Here is a 25936-nt window from a genome sequence, read left to right as displayed (position 1 = left end):
CTTTTTCTCAAGATATAAATAATTGTATTGGCATGCTAAAATTGAGTCTTACCATACGCTTATTGCTTATGTAAACACAAATAAATATGTTAAAAATCAAAAAAGTATAACGCTCTCGGTCACACAGACACACATTTTTCAAGCCTGATGTCACTTTGCTATCCGGTCAGACAGATAATCCCTCCCCCTTTTCTTTTATACAGAATCCCACATCCGCATCTCTCGCTCTCTCTCGTTTCAAGATAAGTTTTTGAGCATGACTGCGTATTCAAAGCATTAAACATATAACAAAAATAGACATAATATAAATACACATTTTTTCTTAACTGTTTTTTGTAATTTGGTCTGATTTGGATTTGTTCTGTAGTGCTGGTCTGAAGTTTCAAAACCAGCTTTGCAGATGGGACTGGTTTTAGGTCTCTGCTCTTGGGTTTTAAGTGCTTCATATTACTGAAAAAATGTATTATGCGCGTTAGTAGATTTTGTGAAAAGATGTATGTTTCTGTTTTGTCCAAGAATTTGAGTTAAAATAACGTAATTTTAATTGAACAAATTATGAAGTAAATCTAACTCAATTTTTTCTACCGTAAATATATAAAAACTAGATTTTTGTAGATGGATGGCCTGCCACAGTGCACGTGATTAACAACTTCAAAGGCAATTTTCTCAATATTTCAAATGTTTTCCACTCTCAGATTCCTGAGCTTTAAACTGTGGTATCTCAACTAGATATTGTCATATTCTAACAACTCATATAACAATAGAAAGCTTAATTATTCCGCTTTAAGATTATGTAAAAATCTCAATTTCGAAAAATTGACCTTTAAGAAAGGGTTTAGTTGTCCAGGGTCACATATGTTAAACCTGTTCAATTGGTCGAATCAAGTCAACTTATTTATGTTGTGTTGAAACTACATAAATAATTTTAGAAGGAATTACTATCTTGGCAGTTGATCTGTAGTTCCCAACATGCTTTGCATCTGACTGCATTTGAAGATTCGAAGAAGTTTTGTGTTGATTTACCTTTGAGATTTAGTAGAGTTTCTGTATTATTTTGTTTGGGTTTTTTACTGTTGTTCAGAAGAGCATTGCTTGTATATCGGATGAGGGAGGCACAATATTATTTGTGGTGTGTGTTATTTTGCTTAGGGAACATCTGTGTAAATGCCAACAAAGAAACCTAAAGTCTTCTCACTGGACCATCTATGTTGTAAAAAATTGAACTGTGAAGTTTCTGAATATTTACCTAATTTTAATAAATACTTAATGTGTTAAAGAAGTAGAATTTACTTTATTCTGGCTTGAAAGTAATTCATGCAACTTGTTACAGGGATTTTATAAAGTAAATTCTACAAGTTATTTTTTCAGTGTATTGTAATGTGTTAGGGGAAGTTAAGATGTGTCCAGAATTTGAATGTTTTTGGATATTATTAGTTCAGCCTTGCATGCATTCGTTGGTGTCCTTCTCTGAACTTTTAAGATGTTTGTAATCTGAAGGGTTCAGATAATTCTCTTTAAAAAAATAGGTGTATATATATATATATATATACACATAAAAACCCCAGAGAATGTGTTTGTTTCCAATATACGGAATCATCAGAAATAGGCTTGGGCCTTAACCCACAATATAAATTTCTATTTCATGAAGACTCAAATTCGTATATGGCATGGTTAAATCCTCATAGCCTGTTTATATGCATGAGCTGGTAAATCATTGTAACAAAATTCATTAAAAGGAAGGAAGGAGGCGGGAACCGGCAAACATTTAAACATTTAATAAAGTAATATAACAGCCGGCGGCCCATCACGGACGACCGCCTGCGAACAAAACATAAAAACAAAACACAAGAACATAAATATAAACTTAACATAAGTTCGCGCCCGTTCCTCTCTCTCCGACGGTCCGGTCGCTCGTTCCTTTTATATGCTCACTATCTCCTACGTGATTCGAGCCCGGTGTGCGCACAGCTGGCGCTAATTCACAATTACTCACCGGACTCGAACCACGGTCTCGCCCCGCCTACTCTACTACAATCATGTTTGGTAAATCCCCCTCTATTAATGATTTACACAAAAACACAGCAACGTTTGTTAACTTTGGATATAGAAAATGAATAATAAATAAATGCACATCAAGTGTGTTTCACTCTTTGTGTTTTTATTTAATTTATGAAGTCACTGTAAATTGTATTGTAACATACAAAACCCCTATATCCAACTCTTGGCATTGTATTTGGTGATGTGAGGCCTGTATGCAGCTGCCTGGTCATGGAAACTCCATCCCAGCACAGTTTTTGCTGATATTAATGGATCAGCATAGCGTTGTCGACATTTACGGACCAATGCACCTCAGCCCTCAGTGACCCTACTCTGTGAGTTTATGTGGTCTTCCGCTTCATGTTCCCTCTGTTCCTAAATACCACTTTCAGTTGACCATGGAATATCTAGCAGGGATGAAATTTCACAAACTGACTTACTGCAAAAGTGTCCTCCTATTACAGAACACACTTGAATCCTCTGAGCTCTTCAGAACTACTAATTAAGAGGTGTGTCCCAGTGCCTTTGTTCATGTACCTTGAAAGTTTTTATAAGTATTTAATATAATACTTTACCTTTATACTGAAGAAATTGATTTAATTTATTTAGCGTTAAAACGTAAATACATCCTAATGATGATTGAGTTCATGATAATTTGACATTAAAATATCAAAAGAAAGGAGAGTGTGGTAGAGCATTAAAAAGAATTTCATGCTTTACAGAAAGTGGAAAGTGGATCATGCCTAATATAATGCCATTTGTGCATTTGAATGTATTTTAGTTGTGTGGCAAGATTTATGGAAATTTCAAAGCAGCTGTTCGGAAATGCAAATACTTTGCTGCAGAAGATAATGAAAGTTATCATAAGCATAGTAGCATTAACACTCTTAACAAATGCTGGGTTTTGGTTGGGTCAAAAAGGGAAGAAACCAACCATTGGGTTATAAATTAACCTGGGTTGTTTTAACCTATTGTTGGGTCAAATATGTACATAAAATAACCCAGTCTTTTTAGAGCTATGTAAAAATGTTTTAATAGTGTGCTCAAAATGAATGCGGCCATGCTCAAGTTCCGTTGGTTTACGTTGACATTGTTGTTGTTGCAGAATGATATTTTGACATAAGATCTGATAGTCTGATCCTCATGTTAGTAGATTTTTGTCAAATGCATTTGTGACTTATTAACTTAATACAGCTTCACGTGTGTTTCAGTTACCGCCCCAGGCTGTTCATGTACACGCAAAACATATATGGAAATTAAAAAAGCCTATCATATTAAATGTGCATAAGGTTGGGGGAGTTCTCTCCCCCTGTCACAGGATCGGCTTGTCCAGGGTACAGAGAAGAAAGAGTCCCACAGAAAAACTTCTAAAAACATCCTGAGGAAACACAGTGACAAAGAGAGGGAGAGAGAGAAAGAGAGAGAGGGAAATGGCAATAAAAGAAAGGATGAAAGAAAAAGAGAGTGGGTTCAATGAGTTTGTTGCTATTAGGCAACTAGAATTAGATCCTTTCTTTTACATAAACTATTATCGGTAACTTTAACTAATGTCTATTATTTAGCGTTGATAAATACATTAGCTAACATAAGCAAATATTGAACAATTTCGTTTTAGTTCATGTCAATACAGTTATTCATATTTGAAAGAGCATTAGTAAATGCTGAAATTAACATGAATTGATATAAATACATTTTGTTTTGTTGAATGTCAGAAGAGGAATGGCAAAAATTAGGGTATTATTTCCTATGGAATGCCGTCGTTGAAAATGCAGGCTGGACTAACAAAATCATCCGGAATTCTCATTTCTCTGTGTATTTTATTTTAATTCAGCTAAGGTTGTCTCCACTGCTTATCACACACAAATGCATATTAAAGTATGTAGTTAAGAACGATAGTTTAGATGCAATTACAAAGCTATAGATATTGGAACCACAAACGGTGAAAAAGTGTACAGTTAAGATGATCAGTAATAATAAGTTGCAGACTGTAATAAAGCAATAACCCCCAAGAAGCAGTGGTTTACAGTACATTTTATAACAGCTTAGGGTGTTCTCGCACGACGTGAAGCGGATATAAACGGATATCCATAGCAAGGTTTCACAAAAATGTATGTATGACAGTCGTTTTTCTGCTTGTAAACTATACAAAAAAATATTTGAGAAGGTTGATTTTAGCGCTCACCCTTGACACTTTCTGCCACCAATTAAGCTCCGCCCACAGAATTGTGTCACACTGTTAAAACCGAAACCGAAAATAGGTCTATTATCTAATGTAAAATTGAAGATTTTAATAAAAAATGAGATTTTATTTTACATAAAATTGTGACATTTGCTAAATAACCTCATCCTTTAAATCCTTTTTAGCACAGCTAAAACAACACACTTTGATATCAAAAAAGCAAACCACATATTCGCATAAAATAATAACAGTTTTTTTAAATAAGAATTTGGCAAGTTGTGCAGTAGGAATGTGTGCGATGTTGATCCTCATAGTTTGTGAAGAGTGGCATGACCTTTACAGAGAGAAAGAGAGAGAGAGAGAGAGAGTGAAAGAGAGCAAGAGAGCAAGAGAGAGCACATGTCTTTGTGTCATCTGATGCTTCTGTTGGATTCAATCTGTGATGTCGCTGAAAGGAACTGGTTGTTTCTGGAATATGTGACAGTATGGGTGTGAGTAAATGGGGAAGTGAGACGACAAAGAGAATCAAAGAAAATGCAGAGTCACTTTAGACCGCCTACCTCTCTCTCTCACCCTCTCTCTCTCCCGTGTGTGTGCATGTGCGAGATCAGAGTTGTTTGACGTGAGTGAGTGCGTCTTTGAGGGAGTCTCTACTAGGCTTGTGCTGGTAGTACATTTTTATGAGGCGGTAATTAATAAAGCTTTTATTACAGTACACTCAAAAAAAATGTTTTTGCTGCCTGTTCAATTTACTTAACTTGCTTAAGTTAAATCAACACAACTTTTGGAAAATATGGTTACAACATGATTGTTTTATGTTTAGTCATATAACTGAATCCATTCATGTTGGGACAACATAAAGGAGTTGTGTTGTGTTAACATAAAATAGTTATAGTGGGGCAGAGGACTTATATTTCCCAGCATGCTTTGAGTACACTACATTTTGAGAGTTATTTTCTTAAATAAGTGTTTTATATTGTGCACTTTTCAGTAAAAAGAAACACTTGTTAGTGTTTAATGTTCATTTATCTTAAAAGTTTTAAAGAGTTAGTTATATTTTTGAGTTTGGTGGTTACCCTTGTTCAGAAAAGTGTTGCCTTTGGTTAGGTAGTGGGCGGTAACAATAATTGTTTTGCATTTCTGTTGAGTTCTATTTTCTTAATATCATCTTATTGAAGTTAAATGAGATAATCTCTAATAAATGTCACAAATGTATAATATAAAAAATGTTGAGCAATTCATTTTATTTTAGTGTTTTTATTTGACCTACAGACTTAGTTGCTCTAAGTTCCAATCATTAAGTACAATCAACACAAATGGATAACATTAGCAAAGCTTATTTCTGTTAAATAAATTGAACTAAATCAGGTCATCTTAGATCAAGCTATAATCATTAAATTCAAGACAATAATTTACATTTATTCAAAATAAGTGTGTGATGTACCATTTAATTAACAAAGTTATGAGCGATTTACTTAAAAAATTATGTTATGATTAATTGTATATTACCTTTTCCATTTAAGCAACTAAGTTTTGTGGGACCAGTTGACATAACTTTATTAATTAAATACAACATTTCATTTCTAAGAGTGTAGACGGTAGTATCTCGGTGATGAAATGCATTACAAAAACAAGCCAATATCAGTGTTATAGTGTCAAAAACAAGCATAAAAACTTTTACAAATATAAACCAATAATATGAAATAAATAGAAAGTACAGCTTATTGATATTTTGACAGGTGTTTAATTAAAAAATGCTAAAAATCTTTTACTCCATCCTAGATTTTAGTAAATGAACACATGTAATGGTTATGATTGAGCTAAAGATGGCCACATAAATTGCTATACAATAGTGTATTTAACATACATATGTATTTTGTAACGTAATATTCAAGGCTTGATATTTCAATGGTCAGTTTTACGGAGACATCAGGTCATTATAAATAATTACCTGTCAAGTGTCATTACAACAATAGTCCTTATTCATGTTTTTTCCGGATAGCAAGCCGTGGGATAGCTTATATAGCTTCACCCGCACCTGCAGCTCATCACCAACATCATCAGCTACAGGACAAAACACTCACCTCTGCGCTTAGTCTTTTTTTTGTTTTCACTTGTGAAACTGCCTTTGTCCAGTCCGACGAAAAAAGTTGTTATTTCTAATGTGCCGCCGGTCGTGAAAAGCTAATACTGAATAAAGAAAAACTGCAGAGGTATGGTATAAGCTAATGAGCTTTATTAAGATTATTCCACTGGGTTGTAAGAATGCCGAACTTAAACATGTGATGTAGTTTAGACGTCAAGCAGTTATGATTTTGAATCCAAGAATAAAGTTTTGAACTTGTCAAAATTACATTTTGAAAGTAAAGATTATACGATCTTTATTCAATTCAATTCAAGTTTTCACAATGTGCATTGTTTTACAGCTTTACAGGGGCAAACAGGAAAAACAGATAAGGTAAAACACAGCACAGTGCATGGTGTTTATAGAACAAGCAAGATCATTCTAATAAATATCTAATTAATAAATAAATGCAGTCTCTCGGTGAGCAAGCCAACACTGCCCTGCTGTGGCGAGGAACCCAAACTCCAGTGATTTATTAATGGAGAAAAAAAACCTCGGGAGAAACCAGGCTCAGCCGGGAGGGCCAGATTCCCTCTGACGTGTCATAGCTGCACTCAGTGACCCCGACCAAAAGCCACCGAGCAAATATCCATGAGGAAGAGGGAGAGCCCACCATCTGCAACCCAGAAAGTCCCACTCACCGAAAACCGAGCAGGTTCAACCCAGTCCCACTCCACGATCGACACCAGAAAACAGAGGAACAACCAGGGAAAATAGAAATGGCATGTTGTAACTTTATTCCTCTGTTGTACAACATCGACCCCTAAACAAGGCAAAACCGGACCCACACAGCCCCAGCAGATGACTCCCCACAACAAACGAACTCTGGCAGCTGCATTCTGAACTAACTGTAGTTTGTTTATTGATGATACAGGACAACCACTAAGTAGAGCATTACAATAGTCAAGTCTTGAGGTCACAAAGGCATGAATAAGCTTTTAGGCAACAACACATTAAATGTTTCGTAATTTGGCAACATTTCTAATGTGGAAGAAGGCTGTTTTTGTGATATTTCAGATGTGATTTTTAAATGACAGGTTACCATCTAATATAACGCCTAGGTCTTTAACTGTATTTGTTGGGGTAACAGTGCAGCCTTCAGTTTGCAGACTGTAATCTGAGATATTCTGTTTACGTGTTTTTGGTGCTTTAAGTAATATTTTCGTTTTGCTAGAGTTTAAAAGAAGGAAATTACTAGTCATCCAATGTTTTATGTCCTCGATGCACTCTGCCAGTTTGGATAGTTTGAAGGAATCATCTGGTCTTGATGAGATATATAGCGGAGTATCATCTGCATAACAGTGGAAGCTAATTCCATGTTTTCTAATAATGTTGCCGAGGGGCAGCATGTATATGGAGAAAAGCAAGGGTCCTAAAACCGATCCCTGAGGTAATCCATAATTTACTTGCGTGAGATTTGACGATTTCCCATTTTAAATGGACATATTGATATTTGTCTGTTAAGTAAGATCTGAACCATTGTAGTGCCTGTCCCTGAATCACTGAACCACTAATTCTGGCTTCTACCAGAAAATCTAAAAGAAAATGTCCAGCCATCGGTTTGTGACCTCAAGCTTAAATGCACTTGGGTTATGCAGCAGGACAATGATCCAAAACACACCAGCAATTCCAACTCTAAATGGCAAAAAAAATCTAAATAATGGTAAATCCGGACTTAAATCCAATTGAAATGCTGTAGCATGTCCTTAAAAAGGCAGTGCATGCTCGAAGACCCTCCAATGTGGATGAATAAAATCAATTCTGCAAAGAAGAGTAGGCAAAAATTCCTCCACATTGATGTGAAAGACTTGGGTAGGGTGGCACAACTAGTTATTAGGTTTAGGGGACAATTACCTTTTCACATAGGGTCAGAAATGTTTGGATTGTAATTTCCCTCAATAACTAAAGCCATCCTTTAAAAATTGCATTTTGTTTTTAGTTTGGTTTTCTTTGTGTAAAATAAAAAAATTGTTTGATCTGGATCATTTAAGCATGACAAATGTGCAAAAAATCAGGAAGGGGGCAAATACTTTTTCACACCACTGCATATAATTAAATATCTGTGAAAAAAGTTTCAATACACTACGTGTTCAATAAGAAAAATCATTTTTTAAAACATTCCCATCATTTCACTGATGGTTGTTGGCTTTTTAATTATTATATTTTCCAAACATACATCAGCTGCAAACTAAAAGATGCTAAGGCGTAAGAGACAATTTAAAGGAAATGAATGTGGGTGGAGGGGTTTGGTGAAACTATTGCAGCTACAGAGCGGTTTGCACCATCCACAGAGATGGTAACATACATTTGATGTATGTTAACTACTTCATACGTGAGTACTTCAATCCCTTGGCTACTATGACAGACGCTGTAATTCAAAACATATATCGGCTACCGATAGCTTTAGAAATATAATTCTAAATATTGTTTAGAATTATATATTGTATATATATATTGTTGGTCCGATTATGTCGAGACAAACTTGCCGGAACTGCCTCTTAGCGCCAACATGCAGCTCCCAGAGGCTCTCCATTTTTTACAGTATGCAGTGGGGAGTTTTCTGGAGGTGGGTGGGGATGGATATGGTGTTAGTAAAACATCGGTGTGGCAGTGCGTTCAGTCAGTGACAAACATCCTGCTCCAACAAACCACAGATTGTATCCGTATGCCATCCGCCAGGCACAAAGTAATGGAGGCAAATCAAAGTTTCCATGCCATTGCCGGTATGCCACAAGAAATAGGCCTTGTTGACAGGACACTTGTCCCAATTGCCAACTAATCAGTGCTCGACCAGGCCTTCATTTGTCATACGGGCTACACAGCTATCAATGTCGAGGTGGTGGTGTACCACAGGGGGATGTTTTCAGACATGGTTGCAAAGTGTCCATGTAGTACACACCACAGCTTTGTGTGGGCAAATCAGCACTCTGTTAAGACGCTGAAAGAGGAGTTTTTGGGCAAACCATCTTTTGAGGAGACAGTGAACATATCTTCTAGATGAAGTCAACAACCCCACCGCCCAGGCCGAGCACAGTTACAACCATGCACACATAAGCACCTGCAACTTGGTGGAGCACTCAATTAGGCTTTGGAAGATGCGGAGGATGAAGGTGTTTACAATCCACCTCAACTAAGAGAAACCCTACATGCCACTGGTGTAGAAACAAGGCAGTAAATTATTAACACCCTTTTAGTTTTTTATGCCGGCTAATTGTTATTTGCTTTGAGGTCAAGCACAGTTGTTTCATCTGAAAATTGAATGATGTTATCCATGGGAAGGAAGGTAGAATAGTCACAGTGTACAGTGTATAGAATAGTGGACTGAGCACTCAACCCTGAGGGACACCAGTGTTGATGTTCCAGAATGGCAAACAACTCCTTCTTCAGCAAGAAGCTACGCTAGCTTGCTTCCACCCGGAGCCCCGGCTCATTCATACCCTTCCCTGCCCCAGGCTCTTGGCCCGCGGCGCCGTCGACCACTATCGAGTGACGAGTGCTGATGAGTGGAATCTGTGTTTAAGTCAAGCTCAATAAGATGCTGATGTCACGCTGCATGTTGCTTTGTTTAAAAGTGACTTTGATGTTTTTAAAAATGAATTACAAAGAAATACATTAAGTAAATGTAATGTTTTCACTTTTATGCATTTGGACAAAGTTTTCATTTTAAATAAAGAAATGGTGTTAATATAAAAGACTGTAAAATGTATTAAGTTCCTACACAGCTTGAAGTTTGTGCCCTGAAGTTTTAAACTGCAAAGCTGTTTACGTTCTTTTCCTGTATTTTTTACAGAATTTTACTGGCAACCACAGCTGCCTTTATTTTCCCGTAAAAATTACAGAACATTTTTTACAGTGCACTGACAGAGTAATGCAATAGTTTTCCACTCCTTTATATGCAATATAATCATAACATTCCATTCCATTTTCTACCGCTTATCCGAACTACCTCGGGTCACGGGGAGCCTGTGTGTATCTCAGGAGTCATCGGGCATCAAGGCAGGATACACCCTGGATGGAGTGCCAACCCATCGCAGGGCACACACACTCACTAATTCACTCACGCACTCACACCCTACGGACAATTTTTCCAGAGATGCCAATCAACCTACCATGCATGTCTTTGGACCAGGGGAGGAAACCGGAGTACCCGGAGGAAACCCCCGAGGCACGGGGAGAACATGCAAACTCCACACACACAAGTCGGAAGCGGGATATAATCATAACATTTAAGATATAATTGTATTATTAATCATTTAAATGTGCTGTTGTGATTTTTGCAAAAAAACTCCTTGCAGAAGTGCTTTTGAAACTCATGGCGACTGTTAAAAATCCCTTAGACACCACTTGCATGCTTTAAAGGTAAAAGTGTTAATTTTTTCTGTCCATCCATGTGAACCTTGTCCGTAAAGAATGCACTGTCGCTCTTATTGAGCGTAAGAAGCGCAGCGAAAACAGACTCGCCGCCGAAATGATCGCTGCACTATCGAAAGCCAACAGTATCACAATTTGCGTGCTTTGGATCGCTGTATTAATATTAAAATGCCGATTTCTTAACGCCACCAGGCGTTAAATAAGCGTCGTCTGGGGCTAAATTAACGTCATACACCGCCACGTGTTTAAGTAACACTGTGCACCGATTGACGTTAAGTTAACGTCACGCGTCACTCAAAATGCGAATGTGTTAGCTAATATACATAGCCCCTCTTCTTCTGAGTTTGCGTGCTCTACGGCAAGTCGGATGCCCGTGTCATCTCAAATCCATATACACCTTAACTTTGTGAAAAACAAAAAATGGAAAGAAATGAAAGAAAAACCTGTTGAAAAGAAAATCACATAACCAATGCAGTATGTTCCAGGTACCCAGCAAGCAAAAATGTGTTCCTTAGACGTTATTTAGACGTTATTTAGACCACTCCAGTCCACTTGCATTAATACAGGGAATGTTTTGGATGTCTCACTAAACAACGCGTGAACAAGTTAATGAGTAAAATCAGGTTGAGTTAAGGAATCAATCATCACTATATTATCTCATTAATGATGAACAGCTGCTGTTAACAAACACAATCACTAAAGAAAACATGAGCAATAAAAAGTCAACATAATAGTGTTTAGTGTTCCCTTTAGTTGGGCTTTACCCTTGATTTGTTACAGGAGGTTTTCTGAAGCACAAATATAGCTACCAAGAAAAGAAAAAGTAATCTTGTTTCTTGTTGTTGGGAAAATTCGCACAACTTTGAGTGCTGGTGTGTTATTTATTAGACGTATTTACCCTTAGATTACATCTTGGTTTTAACAGCTTAGATGGAGGCAGCAGAAATCTAAAAGTTTGAAACTTTTAAACCGTTTTAACTTCCAAAAATCAAGAATCACCTTAAGAATTTCAACAATGGTGACAAAGTTGAGTTGCTTCATTTCTTCATGCAGCAATGCGTGTCATGAGTCATGGAGGAGTTCTGTTCTAGGCTGTTACCCACAATGCATAGACGCATGAAGCTTTCTTTTGTTGAGTGTCACCACAGTCGAGTTTCATGAGCTGATTATTGATTTCTAAATTGTTCAGGTGATATTTCTACTGTAAAATTAAAATATACTAACCGTCACAAAATTATTCGGCTCACTGAGTCATACAATAACAAAACACATTTACATTGAATTATCAAGTCCTCTATTACAATTACCACCTGAAAGAGAAACAATCCATTTCACCTTTTGTCAAGGTGTTTTAAATGTGCTTCAGAAACACACTATCATAACTACCAACAAATTGTCCATAATGAATCAAGGGTGAGACCCCCACTAAATGAAACACTAAACACGAATATGGTGACTTCTTTTTATTTCTGGTTTATTTCACTGATTGTGGTTATTATTTCATCATTAATGAGATAATGAAGTGACAGTTGATGCCTTAACTCAACCTGATTTAACTCATTAACTTGTTCATGTGTTATTTAGAGAGACATCCAAAACATTCAGGGTGAGAATGCACGTGGACTGGAGTGGTCTATGGAACACACTTTTTTGCTAGCTGGGAAGCTATGTGTAAAATGTGTAATATGTTAAATTAAGTCAAGTCATGATTAAAGGTACCGTAGTTCCCCCCCTCCAAAACGAAATTTCTGTCATCATTTACCAATGGTCCCGATTGACTTGTATTGTATGAAGAAAAGTCAATGCCCAGATAGCAATTTTTTGCGGCCCAAATCTGGCCCACACCTTACTCCCCATACTTTACTCATCTGGCCCACATATGGCGTGGAATGATGGCACTTGTGCGGTCCGCTCCTGTTTGGCAGATTTGGGCCACAGGCATGCCAAAGCTATGCCACATGTCAAACATCAAAACAAAAAAAGAAGAACTGAACCAAATATAAACAACAGTTCATTTCAATTCTGGCCCAGATTTATCCCAAATCCATCACCTTTCTGTGCTCCTGTTTGACAGAATTTGTATTGAGTTTCAATATTATTATAGGGATGATTGAGTTATAAGTGATGAACATCTGCTTTTTAAAATAAAAAAATATTTGCTCAGAGGAATACAACAACTACAACCTGAAATACAACCCAGCTAACAAAAGTTTGTTTTAAGAACGTTCCTTTTAAAATATTCAAAATGTCAGTTTTTAATGTTTTAAGATCATTTCCAGCTGACAAAAGTCACCATCATGGTGATCAGTGTTTCCTTGAGCTTGGCTCGTGACCCTTGACATTTTCTCTTGAACATAGATGTACTTATAAAGTACATTTGTCAAAGAAGTTGAAATGATGCTCTGATTATTGGTGTTGGTTGGTGGTCAGTGAGATATCTACCATGTTTACATTTGATTAAATTACTGTCCTGCTGATCTTGAAATTACATTAAAACATCTGGTAGTTTTATTACATTTTTCAGTCTCCAAAGCTTTATTGAAAAAAAAAATTACTCAGAAATTAGACACACAGACATGAAGAATCAGTTTATGAATCTCAACAATGGTGAGAATAAACAAAAGAAAACTTCAGGCTGTGATGTATGCTGGGTAACATCGTAGCACAAAACGAATTAATAATTTCCAGCATGCATTGCGGTTGATCCGCTTATCTGAGTTAGGTGGTTGTTTCTCACCATTGCTGAGATTCATACATTGATTCTTGACAAGTGACAAGTGTTCTTTATAAGGACACAGTTTCAGCAGTTCAAACATACCTTTGCTAAGGGGTCAAGATCCCAACCCAAGGAAACACTGATCACCATGAAGCTAACATTCTTAAAACATTTTTTACGTATTCAAACATGTGAAAAACCTCTAAGGAACGTCCTTATAACAATTTTTTGTTAGCTGGGTTGTATTTCAGGAAGTATTTTAGGTTGTAGTTGTTGTGTTTCTCTGGGTAAATACTTTTTTTGTAGTTATTGTTGAACTTTTCTGCAGTGATGCTGTTTGTTAACAGCAGATGTTCATCACTAATAACTCAATCATCACTATAATAATATTGAAACTCATTACAAATTCTGTCGAACAGGAGCACAGAAAGGTGATGGTATTGGGATAAATCTGGGCCAGAATTGAAATGAACTGTTGTTTATATTTGGTTCAGTTCTGCTTTATTTGTTTTGATGTTTGACATGTTGCATAGCTTTGGCATGCCTGTGGCCCAAATCTGGCAAACAGGAGCGGACCGCACAAGTGCCATCATTCCACGCCATATGTGGGCCAGATGAGTTAAGTATGGGGAGTAAGGTGTGGGTCAGATTTGGGCCGCAAAAATTTGCTATCTGGGTGTGGACGAACGGTTTTCTTTTACTAACTTTCTTTCAAATATCTTCTTTTGTGTTTATACGGTTTACACATTATACAGTCAGGTTTGAAAAGTAAAGAGGGTACAGTATTCTCACTATGCTTATGCAATATTTAATATAAATCATTGCTAGTCTAGAGGTCAGCTCGGTTGGCTTGCAATTGCATGCTGTGTCTTTGAATGGTTCGGTTGCCTCTAGACTAGCAATGATAGCTTACTGTAACATACTGCATTAGTTATGTGATTTTCTTTTCAGCGGGTCTTTTATTTCTTTCCATTTTTTTTTTTTCTACAAAGTTAAGCTGGATATAGATTTGATATGACACGGGCATCCGACTTGCCGTAGAGCGCGCAAACCCAGAAGCGGGGGTATGTATATTAGCTAACACATTCGCATTTTGAGTGACGTGTGATGTTAAATTAACGTCGATTGGCAACCGGCGTTACGTAAACGCGTGGCGGCGCATGACGTTAATTTAGCAGCAGACGGCGCTTTTTTCTTAGGAAATCGGCGTTTTCATATTAATACGGCGATCCAAAGCACGCGAATTGTGATACTGTTGGCTTTCGATACTGCACTGTTGTTAACGCGCCGCTCCTTGCTACGCGAGCATGCGCTGCTTACGCGTGCGGTATGAATGCTGTCATCTTTGATAGTGATGGGAAGTCCGGCTCTTTTCCGCGAACCGGTTCTTTCGGACAGTTCGTTTCAATGAACCGGTTCAAAAAACCGGTTCATCGGTTCATTTACGCCAGAACGTAATGACGTGCTGTTATGACGTAACGACGTTCGGTCGGGATGAAAATACACTTGGCTGAACATTTAATGAAGAGACTTTCCATCACTTAAAACATCATCATGATCTGATAAGTTTATCACATTTAAGTTTGGCAAATAATGCACACTGATACAGACAAAGGCAGTAATATGCAAGCGAACGTTGTAAAGTGAATAATCTGTTATTAATTAAATTTAGGTTTTGTCAGATTGCCCGACTCGTCGTCGTCACCCGTGCTTATTGTGTTCATACTTTGGTTTTTCTAAATTCCAAGAATCTTTTTAACTTCAGAGTGAGAGAAGCATGCTAGTTTTCGCACTCACGCATGCGCAGCCGCAGTTTATCAACTCACTAGCGCTGAACAACCGGTTCACATTTATATTCTTCACAAATCGGACGTGTTCGAAAGACACGGCTCTCGGTTGATGACTCAAAAGACACGGCTCTCGGTTCATGACCGGAAAGCCAATGCAATCCAACCAATTGGATTTTGTGACTCAAGATTCTCTGCGAGAACGGTTCAATCCGCTTGTTTCGTTCCCGTGCATGATAACGTTTAGATTTGTATCATCTTGTTTAAAAATGAAATAAGATATACTCATGAAAATACCATGGATTCAACATGAAACAAATGAATGTGTAGTTTAGTTTTACAAACTGATAGCCTAGGAATTGTTTTCAATCTTTAAAGTAATTATAAAGCAAAAATGCACAACATTAATTCATTTTAAGCCACGTTAACATAAATAAAATACAAATAGTTCTGACAATTATAAAGTGTGTTCCCTGTTAATGTTTTTATGCTGCAAATGTAGTTTCTTATATGTATAGTATATGTTTTGTATGTAATTCTATTTTGGTGTATTTGAAAAAGCACAATAAACATTTTTGTACACACTTTGTTTTTTCTTACATTATTACATTTTATTCTCAAAATATTTTTAAGTATAAACGTTAAAAGGAATATAAAGCAAACTATTATCTAGGCAAAGGGCTTATTAATATGCTTAGACTCTGCCAAGACGCACGTGCATCAGCTGAACTCATCAGTTAAACCGGTCTGGTTCACATCTCGAAAGTGTCCGAAAGACAGTGAACCGGCTCTTGGTTCAATGAATGTACTGGTGATCCAAAAACTGTTGCAACCGATTCTTGAATCATTAACGAGAACCGCTCTTGGGGGTGCGTGCGTAAGTAACCGAGGAAATATGTGGATAAGTGTTTCTGGAGGCGCGAACCGCTTTGAACGATTCAGTTCGATTTGGTGAACCGGTTCGACCGGCTCACTATAAAGAGCCGGTTCAAAAGAACGATTCGTTCACGAACCGGCCATCACTAATCTTTGAACATGTGCGCAGTATAAAAGATGCGCTGCTTCCATGTTGCTCACTCGTGCGGTATGAAACGGCTCTGTGAGTTTCTTTGGCAGCAGTCCGAAAATTTAGTGCTGAAATGGCCATTTATGTAGGGCAGGGGTCGGCAAGTTAATTTGACATGGGGCCAAAAAACTAATTTGCGGCTAAATGGCGGGCCAGAACATAGTTAAAGGACAATTTAGGCTGAACCAAAGCACGTGTGCAGACATTGTCAACAAAACACAGACATCAGTTTCACTTACCGCATGGGGTTCATGTCCGGCATCTTTTAGCACTTGGACGGCTCCATAAATCGGTTTTAAACGATCTCCAAATCCAGTGTTATATCCACCGTTTATATAACATTCATCACCCAAATGCAGTCAAACAAACACCTGAACTTCGCGAACGTTTGCACTCTCTCTCCTGTTTACAAGAAAAAGTGACGTCTGCACATGCTCCTACGGCTGTGCTGCGTGCTTTTCAGGTAGAATTGTCCAATAATTATTAAGAAAGGTTGTTGTGAAAATGTTTTATTTGTTCTAAAAAAAATCCGAAACCTGTACGATCGCTGGGGGAGTGTTTGGAGACTAAAAATACGACGTAATACGTCCAACTTGGTTTTGGCATTAAGGAGAGTTGAAATCAGGTTAACTTTATGGTATTGAGCTATGACGACGTTCGGCGGCAACGTAGAAGTCTACCGCTTGAGACGATTCCAGAGAACGCAGCCCTGTAATCTGTGGTTCTGACCACATTTGTTCCCAAGCAAAATGGAGGAGAGGTTGATTATTGCTACGGGGGTATCCCTTACATATACGATGCGTCTCTGTTTCCATACAGGAACATAAATGATAAAAAAAAAGGTGTGGACAAAGATGTCTCAGATTGTTTGTGTTCCTGGTGAGTTGATGATGATGTGCATTAACGTTTTACATTTTCTGTAAATAAGCGGGATTTTCATGCTAACAACAGTGGTACTGCTGTTGAATATTATTTCGTTAGCAAACGTGAAACTACAATGAAGTTCATTCCACCGATCTATTTCTTGTGGTCAGTCTGCACAAAATCAACAAGCGTGTGTGCTTTGCGGGCCCTTTAAATGCAAGATTTTGATCTACGTTAGAGCGTCAGCACGCCCAAGACTATTTCTACAGCGTTGTTGGCAGGGTAGCCAGAGCAATTTTTGACGCTCTCGACAGTGGTGGTCTGAACGTTCAATAAAGAGGAAAGTTGACAGCGAGAATAGGGCAAACAAAGAGTAATGGAAAGACAACTATGCATTCATCCTACGTTGTTTTATGAATGCAATGCCGGTGTGTTTTATGTGGAACGAAGTTGTCGCTGTTCCCAGCTAGCAGAAGTTTGTTAAAGAACGTTCCTTAAAGGTTTTTCATGTTTTTAAAACGTTTTAAAAATATTCAAAATGTCTAGTTTCTGTTGTGTTTTAAGAACGATCCCAGCTAAAAAAAGTCACCATCTTGGTGATCAGTGTTTCCTTGAGTTGGTGTCTTGTTGTGAGATTAATTGGGGAGTTTAACTGCATGCATGTTTTGTACTATTCTTATGGCAATTCCATGAGAATCTGTTCCAATGGCATTTGTTGGTGGGTATTTTAAACCACTGTTAGTTGGTTGTTAGTTTAATGGATCTAATCTTATGCAGTACCTTGAGAGAAAATGAAAGTTTGTGTGTACAATGTCTACAACTGAGTTATGGATAGAAATATAAACATAACCTACAAAATAACTTTGACAAACACAGACATCAATAATCCAGGGTATGAATCTCAACAATAGTGACAGCCAACTAAACAAAACTTCATGTCGCAATGCATGCTGGGTAACATTTTAAGGATACCCAGCATGCATTGCAGTAGATCTGTTTATCAGAATTAGGTTGATGATTCTCAACATTGTTGAGATTCATATCTTTATTCTTAAAGTCTGTCTTTGTCTGAATAAAGCTGAAGTTTTCTTGCAGCCACTTTTCACAAATCTTCTTGACATTAAAACACTTAGCTCTGTAATAGTAAAATGTTCTTTCAAGGTCAAGAGCACAATTTACAATTAGTATTTATACTGTGGAGCAATCTATAGTAGAGATGATGCTCTTAATTCCAATCAATGGACTTTGCTCGTTCAGGTTCTTATTGACTTGCCATAACAACAGTACATCACCTACACAGAGTTTAAATTCACCAATTAATTTCACACATGAGAGATAAGGGACAAGACACCTTTTCAAGGAAATACTTATCACCATGATGGAACATTCTTAAAACATAACAAAAACTAGACATTTTGAATCTTTTTAAAACGTTTTCAAAACCATGAAAAACCTCTAAGGAACGTTCTTATAACAAACTTCTGCTAGCTGGGTTTGCAAAGAATATAATGTTATACGGAACTATAGTTATTTTCTATTCTTATTAAAATTATGTGGAATGTAAATTCACCACACTAACCTGTTGTTTTGAAAACCTTTCACATTAGCAGTATTATGAAAAGCTTTAGACCAATTATTCTTTTAAAGTAAAAATGGATGTTTATTTTTTCAATAAACAGTTCTTAAAATATGCAAATGCTTGACATCATGGTAAAAAGAAAGAAAAAAAAAATCAACAGATGACAAACTCATTTCAGTATCTCAGGTTTGTAGTTGCCAAGCAACAAGATTCACTGCAAAAAAATATTTTAGACTGAATTTGAATAAAACCGTCTCTCTCTACAGTTTGTATGAACATATGAAGAGCTTTTTTCCTTAACGCTATAAATCCATTTTAATAGTTTTCATGAAAATGACATTTTTTTATTTTGACATTTTGATAATTTTTCATTTATCCTGTTAAAATGGTCTGTTGGCTCAGTCTGAACATGTTAAACAATGATTGTTAAATGAAACAGCAATATAGTCGATTATAAATTCAAAGTTTATTTTTATTTTTTTGAAAACACTACGAATCCAGCCTTTTTTCCCAAAAATGTTGGTTTATTTCTTTTTAAAATGAAAAAAAAATGAAGAGAACATCAAACATATGACATCAGGGAGTCATACTATAAATTAATATAAATCAAACAAATGCAAATGGATGAAAAAAACCAGCCAAATAAAATAAATAGTAACAAACTAAATAGTCAAATAAAATAAATATTTTGTTTCAATATTTTCCACAACATACAACAAATAATTTAAAAATAACACGCTTACAAATACCACTAACGAGCAAATTCTGATTGGTCGAGAGGACATATCGCATTTAGGCTTAAAACAGGTTCGGCACTTATAGCGTTTTGGAAAGAAACTGCATCTTGCAGTACATTTTAATCAAGCAAATATAGCGATATTGCATGAAACATTGATTTGATAAATTTGGTGTTTAATGCGTTTTGGAAAAGAGCTCTTCATATATACATGTACATGCCCTTTTTGACTCATACAAACCCATCTTGTCATATACCTCAGCCAAAAACCTCTCTTACATAGCACTTTTACCTTCAGCTTGCAGTAAATACATTTGAATTCATAAATTTGAATCGCATCATCATATGAATACAATGTATTACAGTTACAGATTATGTTCAAACTTTGTCGGAGAACTGACCCATAGAGACAGGTCTTATTTCTCTAGTCTTTTCTTCTGCCAAATTCACCTTTAGTTTGCCCATTGGGTGCTTGGAAACAAATCAATTAGGACATAATTTTATAACACATTAAAGGCACAAATATGTGTTTTTCTGTGTCATTGGTGTGTTGTAAGTTGCCTATCCATGTATTAGACACCAAAAAAATGCAAAATTTAAGTGGCGGAAAAAAATATGAATTTTATCTAAAAGCAAAGGCTCACCCATATCTGCCTTATACGCCTCGTATAACCACACCCCAAAAATCTACGTCAGTTCATGTTTGATTTGACTAAGACCGCCCAAATGTAAAGACAAGTATGATGGGCGTACCTGTCAGTACAATTGCTTTGGAAGCTGATGTTCCAAATATGGTAAAAGGTGTTACATTGCCATCAAACACTTGCAGTATTCGACCAATCACTACGCACTGGTTAATTGGCCAATCATAGCACACCTCGCTTTTCAGAGCTATGATCTTTGTAAAAAATCTGCGCGTATCAGAGATGCGGGGCAAAGAGGAAATACAACCATGCATGATATGTGGAAGATACAGCGTTTTTTAACCTTACATAGTATACACATTGCATTACATCTAAAACAAATTATTATATTAGTTTTAGCCGTGTCAAATGACCCCTTTAAATGGAAATGCTCAACAATGGCATTTCGACTGTAATTTACACTGATATGTTTTTGTGAAGCTGTTTTAAGACAATGTTCATTAGGAAAACCACCACTTAAGAAAGATTGGGTTGAAAATTTGATTTTGTTTGTCATTTTTAATCTTGAATTCTGGTTAAATTGTCACTTGTTGCTGTAGTCGTGTTCATGTTCTTTCACTGTTGCCCAGCCCCTATTGTGCTCAGGATTTGTTCACTTTGAATTCTAGGTGTATAAATACCCCAGTGTTTTCTGTCTTCCCTTGTTCTGAATGACTCAAAGTACAATTGTGAAGTATTTATGTTCATCTCGGTATATGTTTGTGGTCAGGATTTGTCCTTGTTCATGTTCATAGACTTTCTTTCTACTTGGGATTTATTAAGCTCAATTGAATCTGCATGTAGATCCGTTCGAAAAAATTTTCACTGAAGCATTTACTTGCTAAAAACCTGATTGTATTTCTAGATGTATGGAAAACTTCATATAAGTATAGCTTTCCTGTAGCTCAGTGGTAAGTGCAAGGTTGTGCAGGGGATTGCAGATAGGGCTGAAACGATTAGTCGACATTGTCGACAAAAAAAAATTGTCGACAAATATTCTTGTTGTCGAGTAGTCGTTTGATTCATGACTTAATTTAAGGGCCTGCAATATCACAATCTGACCGCTACGGCACTGTAGCGCTAGAGTGTAATGCAGCCTTCTCGAATGCTATCGCAGTAGAAGGACACACAGCGAGAATTATGGTGGAGTACAAACGAATGTGAACAAGTAAAGTGTGGGAAAGCTTTACCAAATTGAAAACAAAAAATGCGGTTGTGTGCAAGGCGGAACTTGCCTTTCACGGCAGCACTCAATAGCATCTGGCTGCAGACGAGATGCACTGTCAGACACATGCACTGTCAGCCGCGCATGCGTACTCGTCACATGCACTGTCAGACGCGCATGCGCACTCGTCACATGCACTCTCAGCCGCGCATGCGCACTCGTCACATGCACGCTCTAACGTATTTCACGAAGTGAACTGTAAGATTCTATTAATTTTTTTTTAAGGTTACTGCTTTTTAAGAGTACCGTGAATACTGGTGGTTCGGTTCAAGGCCAGGTATTTATTATAATTATAGCTGAAATACATTAATGAGCATCTACACTAATAATGAAAATACATGACTAAATAAAACCTTTGTTTATATAAAAATAATTGTTCTAATATTCATTTGTTTTAAAATTGCAGGTTAGTTTTGTTGTTTGAAATAAAACATAATTTATTATACAAAGAAACGTGAAGCATTTTAGAAATAATACAAGGGAAGTTGTTCATTTTGTAAAAATAAATCTTGAATAAATCGCATCGTGAGCTGAGTGAATCGTTACATCACTATATTTGATAGATTTCAACGTCATATTAAATAATTTTGAGAAACACATTAAAAAATAACTATTTAGTACAGGTCACCTACAAACTTTCCTGTGAGTTTTCAAGCAACGCTACAAAATTAATTTAGATAACGTTAGTTCTTCAATAAATTACTGTATGAATAACATGTATCGTTAATGAAGTATCATAGATGCGATATATCTACCATTGATTATAAGGATTAAGTTAGGTTTCGAAAACTTTATATATTGAAACGATACTTTACATCTATCTAATACTGTATGAATGAAATCAATATACTTACAACATTCGTCTGATAATGTTAAAGAACATTTTCGATTATATTTGTCAAATAATTCATAATAACACTTTTACTTCGACTTAATCTTGTATGAGAATAAATAAATAAATAAATTGAATATTTAATAAATATACTCATAATTGGCCTGTAGGTGCATTTAATTCACACACGTGTCTGACAGTGCGTTTGTTTGAGTGCGCATGCGCGGCTGAGACTGCATGTGTCGGAGTGCGCATGCGCCGCTGACAGTGCATCTGGTCTGAGAGTGCATCTGGTCTGCAGCCAGACCCTCCTCGCAGCACTACCTGCATGCTGGAGCATTTAGAAAGGAAACATCACGGAGAATGAGCAGGAGAGACGTGACTGTTCTCCATCTAGAACTAACTTGGTAAATATTTTTATGTGAGAATGCAATAATAACAGTAATGATAATAACAACAATAATCATATAATTACATCAATGTTATTATTTGTTTTGCAAAGTATAAAGCTTTGATCGAGCTTACGAGTGAAGCCTGTTTTGATTATTATAACACTATTAGGTAAAGTGATAGGAGTCTTATATCTTGCCTTATTTTTTTTTAAATATTTTCTTCTGTTTCTTGCTCTTTTTCATGAACTCTTTCACCGACATTGATGATTTATCTCGTCATTAAAAAAACTGTTCCCCGCCAAAGACGTTATTACTGGAATCAGTGTTTATCCTGTTGTACAGCAGGTGGCGCTGTTACACACATTTGGGAAAAAGTACAGAATCCCAGAACCTATATTTCTTAACGTTTTTTGTGAAATATTTCCGCCCAGACAACACTCAGAACAATCATTAAAAACCGATAATTATCTCAAAATTATCTTTTAATCAAAGAAACCTACCCACATCTAAGGAGTGTTAAAAGAAGAACAAATCAAGATTGAAGAATAGGGTCTCCTTTGTTTAAAAGCAGAGATTCTTTTCGTTCATTGGACATATTGTTTGTCCATATATTCTTTACAGAAAATGTACTGTGAGCCATTAAAGTTTAGTTAAAATGTTAAAAAAAACGCTGGCGTAGGCTAGCAACTTTTTTTTTAAAAGGCTGGCGGGGAAAGAGTTAAACTGAACTGTTGTCATAGAAATGTTTACATTTAAAAAATAAAATTGGTCTGTAATGTACCTGATTTATTTATTTATTTGTATTTATAAGTTTGTAGGGAGTATTTGTGTGATAAGAGTTGGACAGAATCAGTAAACTTGAAGAGAGTAACCAGTTGGTTCAAGTTCATTACAACAAATTTCAAAAGCTGAATTGATTTTATTCATTATGTAAATTATGTATAACTCAATGTTTAACTAGTTGCAAAAGCTGAATAATCATTAAAAACGTACCGATTAGTCATTGAAATAATAGACGACCAGTCAATCTAATTATCGTTAGATTAATCGACTATCAAATAAAAAAAGACCTAATTTCAGATACCTAAGTATAAATGTATAGGTTAATGCAATGTAAGTCGCTTTGGATAAAAGCGTCTACAAAATGCGTAAATGTAAGTAATCCTGATAATATCCCAGTCAACACGATGATGTCACAGTAATCACACAGTGATGTCACCATGAGTTTACAGAAAGCTCACGATGAGGTCAAAATTGAACCTCTTCACGCTAATTCATACCTCCCAGCATGCATTGCAGCATGAAGGGTCTCAGTTTATTCTTACAATTGTTGAGGTTCATACACTGAGTCTTGATGTATTTGAGTCTTAATTACAAACCTTTGCAATATTTATGTGAGTTATTCATTTAGAAGATCTTTATAATATATGTTTGTCTCAAAACAGCTGAATCTCACTCTCTACTATCACACATTCAGCAGCACAACACTGTTCTCACAAACGTTTACCCAAGATTATACTCTCATCAAAGACTCCTTTGGCATTCCTCAACTTCATGTGCACCATAAAGTTAACACACAGCTACAGCAGCCAGAGGTAGATAAGTCAGAGACTGTAGAGTCAAGAGCTCAACTAAAGCAAATACTCATCAACATAATGGTTACTTCAAATGACAAACCAGTCACATCTAAACCTCTAAGATCACAGTTTGAGCACACAGTGAGTTTGCTGTGAGGTTACATTTTGACCTCATCGTGAGTATTCTGTAAACTCATGGTGACATCACTGTGAGATTAGTGTGACATCATCGTGTTGACTGGAATGGTTAAAGTAAAGTAAGATTCTGAATTACATTTTTTTCTCAATTGTTTTAAACACATTTGTCCATGTCCATTACCAACTCTCTCATAACCTTTAACACAAAACCAAAACTAGATTCACAAAACCTGATTCTTCAGGCAAAATTACACAATTGCCTTAAAGCCATTTTATTTGTGCTCAAAGTTAAATTTTTGATGCGTGTTTACTGTTTTTTAATGCAAAAGCATCAATATTATAATTTCTAATATATATATAAAATGCATTTCCTTAAAAAACACCATTTACGAGTTATGTTTAACAATTTTTTTTAAATGCACTAGGAAATGATAAATGATATTCAGAGAAAGCAGAAATTAAATCTAACAAGAAAAGAAGCTGAAAGATAATGATGACGTTATTATGTGTGCAAGGTTTAAATGTGCCAAAATCAATAAGAAATCCTCAAATGTTGATGTTATGTTTCTTAAACAGTTTATAAACATGTAAAATCCCTAGTGTAAAGTAAGCATACATTACAGTTTTTTCTTATGGCTTACACACGTTTTCAAAACTATGTCACCTTTTCTCAAAACTCTAAACACAATTCCCAAAAATGAACACACAAAATGCAAAATGCCTCACATCTCCTTCAAAATGTAACACTGCATTCAAAATACCATAAACACATGTCAGAATGAAGCATTTGCATCAAATGGCAAACACTTCTTTCATAATACTGAATAGTTTCGATATACCATGTAAACACTGTTGTTCTTAATTTAAAGCTCTTTGGTCTTTCATGGGTTTATATCTATATTTCAATACAATGTTCAACAGTGAAAGTAATCCGCTGAGAGTGGTAACAAGTACACTGTAAACACAATTGCAATGTACCAACAGAAAATATTTATTAGGCCAAAGATTACTGTTTTATACAGTAGAATTCAACAAAACCATAAACATCTGTAAACAAGCGTCTTCGTCCTCCATGATATCTTTGCCTTTCCACTCTGTACAGAATTGAAACACAGTATGTGTTCAGCATAGGAACTTCAAACAACTTACAACACAAACTGTAGTACAGCATGATAACAAACCTCATTCATTCAATGCAGTGCAGAAAATGGATGGTTTAGAATTACAAATGTTTATGCAATACTATGTAGTAATGGGTATTTTTACTGTACATTACTTTATAGCTAAAATAGTCATTAGATAGTTCCACACCTGTTCTCATTTCTGAAAGTTCAAATGATTGACGCCACTGTAAATCGACTCAAGTTGGGCTGGACTCTCATTCCAGCCTCTCTCATGGTCAAACCGTGGTTGATCACATGATCAACAAGTGTTGCCCTAATCTCATCAGAGATTGCTCTCCTTCGTTCTCTTCTTTGCCCTCGCCCTCTTCCTCCTCTTCTTCTTCCTTCTCTTCTCTTCTTTGCCCTTGCCCTCTTCCTCCTCTTCTTCTTCCTTCTCTTCCTCCTCTTCCTCCTCTTCTTCTTCCTTCTCTTCCTCCTCTTCCTCCTACTCCTCCTACTCCTCCTA

This window comes from Triplophysa dalaica, chromosome 1 (assembly GCF_015846415.1).
Source record: "Triplophysa dalaica isolate WHDGS20190420 chromosome 1, ASM1584641v1, whole genome shotgun sequence".
Taxonomy (NCBI): Eukaryota; Metazoa; Chordata; class Actinopteri; order Cypriniformes; family Nemacheilidae; genus Triplophysa; species Triplophysa dalaica.
Note: the sequence above shows the minus strand (reverse complement) of the source record.